Source organism: Camelus dromedarius, chromosome 15 (assembly GCF_036321535.1).
Source record: "Camelus dromedarius isolate mCamDro1 chromosome 15, mCamDro1.pat, whole genome shotgun sequence".
Taxonomy (NCBI): Eukaryota; Metazoa; Chordata; class Mammalia; order Artiodactyla; family Camelidae; genus Camelus; species Camelus dromedarius.
Window position 1 is genome coordinate 56,094,528 of NC_087450.1, and position 5,179 is coordinate 56,099,706.

Sequence of the window (5,179 nt, forward strand, 5' to 3'; positions counted from 1 at the left end):
AAGAATAGAGATTCTTGATATCTGCTTCATATTGGGCAATAGGGTAGTCTACCTCTCTAGAAGACTCCTTTTTGTATAAAATAAACCAAACTCAGGAGAAAAACAGAGTGAAAAATAATTCTTGAATAGATGGCTGGGCCAGCAAAACAAAGAAAAAGTGCAGAGATTAGGAGAAGCTCAAAATCAGAAAGGTTAGAAATCTTTAGAGCTGATATTTACCCTGGCAGTGTTTCCCAGCCCCTGGTGAGCTAATGCTTGGGTTTCAATGGCCACAAACGTGCACAAAGACAGGAGAACAAAGCCTGAGCCTGAGCACAAACAGAACCCCCAAAAGCTAATACTCTTAAAGAGATGAAGCTGTAAGCAAATCCCCCACAGCCAACCAATAAAGAGAAGCTTAGAAATAATCAGCAGGTCCCTCTTCAGTCCTGGATGAGGGGAAAAAAAAATCCTCATGTATTCCCTGAACTACTCGCTAAGACTCACAAGGGCTTGGAATCAGTCAGTCTACACAAAAGTCACACCAGCCATGTGGTCCTCAAGGCCCTGGAAAGCCTTCAAGTAGCTTCCACACCAAGGTCATGGGTCAGAAGAAGAGGCCTTTATCTGTCTTATCTGGAAGATGATATATATCTCTTCTGCCATTTTCTATTGGCCTAAAGTAATCACTTGGCCCCATAATACCTGCAAAAGAAGCTTAGGAATATAGGATGAGAATTAGAATGTTTGGTGAATACCATTTTTGCCACATGATTTAAAATCCTTGTATTTTAGAAATAGTGAATTAAATTTGGACTTTTAAAAATTCAATGTAAAAGTTCAGATTTCTAGGCTAACCACAAAAAGAAGGGATATGTGTATAATTTCAGTTAGTCAAAGGAAAGGATAGAAAGAAGAGAACATTTTAAAACCTCAGTCAATTCAAAAGAAGTTAAGAAAAGAGAGAAAAAAGATACTGAGTTAAAAGGAGACAAAAGTCACAATACAAGATAGTAGAAACAAAATCAAACATATAATTAATTTGATAAATATAAATAGGCTATACTCTCTAGTTTAAAGGCACAAATTCTGGTAAATTTTAGCAAACACTGAAGAAGAGCAAATTCCAAATTCTTCTGGAGAATTGAAAATTAAAGGACTCACCAACTCGTTCAATAAGACTATTGTATCCTTGACACTTGCATTTGTTTTCTATTGCTGTGTGACAAATTATCACAAACTTAACTGCTTTAAAAATCAGTTTATTAGCTCACAGGTCTGTAAATCAGTCAGTGCAGGCTCTGCTGTGTTTTATGTTCAGGGTATCACAATGCTGAAATCAAGATGCAGGCTGGTCCGAGTCCTCATCTGGAGGCTCTAAGAAAAATCCACCTTTAAGATCATTCAGGTTGTTGGCAGAATTCAGTTTCCATAGGTTGTAGAATGAGTTCCCAATTTCCTTGCTGGTTGTTGTCTGAGAGTCTCTTTCTGTCAAGTCCTCAAGGCCACCTGCATTCTTTTCACAAGTCTTCAAGCATGCAATGATGAGCAAAATGCCCCTTGTGCTTCCATTTTCTCTGACTTTTTCTTCTGCATTCAGCTATAGAAAACTCTCTGCTTTTAAAGGGGCTCATGCAATTAGATTAGAACCACCTGGATAATCTTATTTTAAAATTAGCCTTGACAAAAACCCATGGAATAATCATAGAAGTGATATCTCATACAGGTTCCAGGATTAGGGAATGGTATTCTAGGGACACGAAACACCTAACATGTACACAACCGGAGCCTCCAAAGGACAAAGTGGGAGATTGGGGGAGAACACATTTAAAGAAATAATGACTGAAAACTTTCTAAGAAATAAAACAAAACAAAATAAAACAAACAACTCTGCTGCAGAGATTCCATAATTTCAATAAACCTCAAGCACAACAAAAGTAAAAAAAAAAAAAAAAAGAACCAAACTTACACATGTTTTAGTCAACCTCTGAAAACCAAACATATGACAGAAATCAAAGGAGGGTGTTAATGGTACCATACTGTTTTAATGTTATACATTTGGGAAATGTAAATTGTGCATTAAAAAGTTGGAAGTTGGAAGTGTCAGGTATGAAGTGTAGAGTACAGAGAAATAACAGTATTGACTGTAACTAAAGTAAACTTAAGGATATATATTGCTGGACTCAGAATAATTATTATAAAACAAATAGCTAAATAATTAAAAATATATACCTTAAAGTCTATATAGAAGACAAAATATAGTACTAAGGAATATTTGACTAAGCTGAAATAAGGCAGGAAGGAAACAAGTAGAAGGAGCAAATAGAAAGAAAATGACAAGATGGTAGACTACAACCTAATAATAATGGTTACATTACATGTAAGTGGTTCATAAACCATGAGGTATATTTTAGGGATTCAGACCTAATGTGGGTACTATCTTATTATAAGCAAATCTGACAGACTCTCAAGAGATCAGAAAGAAATGTCATCTAGCAATTGCTGGGAGCAGATTTGAGCTTATTGACGTATTTATTCATTCATTTATTCAATTGACATAATGAGTCTTGGTATGTGAAGTGCCCTTCGCTGTCCTGTGAGAGATAATATTAATTATATAATGCAATTAACAATTATTAATTACTTAATCCCTTACAGCTGAATTCTACCAAATATTTAAATACAAAATTCAGCATAATGACTATAATTAGTAATACTGTATTGTATACTGGAAATTTGCTAAAAGAACAGATTTCAGGTGCTCTCACCAGACACACATACACAAAATGGTAACTTTGTGAGGAGATGGATATGGTAATTAGCTTAACTGTAGTGTCATTTTACTAGTGTATGTATATCAAAACATTATGTAGTACTCCTTGAACATAAGCATTTTTTTATTAAAATAAATAAATGTTATTGGTAATCATCTCTAATATATATTTTAAATTATACACATTGTATACTTAAAAAAATCACCATGTACAACCTAAATATATAAAATTTTATTTGTTAATCATACCTCAAAAAAGCTGAAAAAGAAATAAGTAAATAGAACAGTAAATAAATAGCATGAGATGTAAAAATTAATAATAATAAAATAAAGAAAAAAATAACAACTTTACATAATCTCTTTCAGTAAATAGAAAAAGAAGGAACACTTCCCAATTAATAAGACCAACATTGCCTTGCTATCAGAAATACAAATGCAATACTAGAGAAGAGGACTACAAATCAATGTTCTTCAAGATTATGAATGCAGAAAAATCATTTTAAAACTTAGTAAAACAAATTTAGCTATGTGTGTGTGTGTGTGTGTGTGTGTGTGTGTGTGTGTGTGTGTGTGTGATATACCACAACTGATTAAGATTCATCCTTGGAATTCAAGGCTGGATTACTCTTTCAAAATCAAAGTAAGCCACCATATTAACAATATAAAAAAGAAAATTACATGATTGTATTATTTGATGCAGAAAAATATTTGGAGAAAATTTAAAACACATTCATGTAAAAACTCTTAGCAATCTAGAAGGAAACTTCCTGAATCTTATAAAAGGCATCCAAAATAGTCTGTACTTTTCTGCATACCACAAAAATGCTGATTAAAAAAATCAAAGAAAACCTAAACAACCAGAGAGATATACAATGTTCATGGATAGCAATTCTCAACATAGTAAAAATGTCAATTTTTCTCAAACTGATATCCAGATTGAATGCAATACCAATCAGAATCAAAATCCCAACAAAACTCTAAATTAATATGGAAATGCAAAGAAACTAATCAAAACAATTTTGAAAAAGAATGAAGTTGAAGGTTGCATTAGTTTATTCTAGCTACCATAATAAAATAGCAGACTGTTGACAGAAGAAAAATGTATTTCTCACAGTTCTGAAGGCTGGGAAGTCCAAGATCAAGATGTTGATCAATGCAGTCCTGGGTGAGAGCTCTCTTCCTGGCTTGCAGACAATTGCCTTTTGGATATATCCTCATGTGGCCTTTCCTTAATGTATGGGTGTTCCTTGTGTCTCTTCCTCCTCTTATAAGGTCATGGGCCCTAAAAACCTCATCCTTACAAGCTCATTTGACTTTTATCACTTAAAGAGGCCATCCTTATAAGCGCATTTAAATTCTATCATCTCCTTACTGGCTCTATCTCCAAGTAGATTCGTATTGAGGGCTGGGGCTTCTACACAAGATTTTGGGGAGGGACACAAATATTTAATCCATAACAGGAGATTATAGGAATTAAGAAGGAACACAGGTTGATAGGGTTATAGGAATTAAGAAGGAACACAGGTTGATAGGGACAACCTGGATAAATCTTGAAGGCATTATGCTGCATGAAAGAAGCCAGTCTCCAAAGGTCATATATTATATGATTCAATTTATATGAAACTTTCGCAAAAAGACAAATCTGAATGAAGAGCAGATCAGTGGTTGCCAGGGTTTAAGAATAGGGGAAGGTGTGTCTACAAAAGAATAGCATGAAGGAGTTGATTGAGATGACAGGGATGTTCTATATTCTGATTGTGGTGATGCTTACATGAATCAATATCTGTGTTAAATCTCCTGGAATACTATGCCAAACTTTTTTAAACTAATTTTACTCTAAGTAAAAAATAATGAAGCATATAGCTGGTAAGAGATGAATCTCCATCACTCTTTGAGTTTCAACCTGTGCATTTTTTACGTATCTCTACAGGAGGATCAAGCAGTACAGAAATCTGCAGACCAGATACCTGCAAAAGCATTTAGCAGAGAGGTCACATGATTTACACACCTCTTACACCCTCAACCACATGTCAGCAAGGAAATCTTTTAGATGCGTGGAGCTCTCGGCAGCCTGGAGGGAGAAAATTCAGGAATATTCTGCTTGGCACCGATGACTGAGGAAATCCCCCTCCAGCAATGGTTTCAAACATTTTAGTTAGTGATTTTTTAAATGTATTTATATCTTTGGCCTTGTTTAACATTTTTCACTGAGTTCCCTTTTCCTTTCAAGAAGCAGAAGCCAAAAAAAACAAAAAAAGGAGTTACGGGAGCCTCAGCAAGAAGTCTCCTGAGACACCACTGTCTGCTGGAAAATTCTCCTTAAGAGTTTACGAGACAAATATAAATATATACTGGATGAAGTTTTCAGTGACCTTTAAACTGTTTGCATTTCAGGAAGATTCCAAGAAGAGTTTCTGTCCCTGGCAG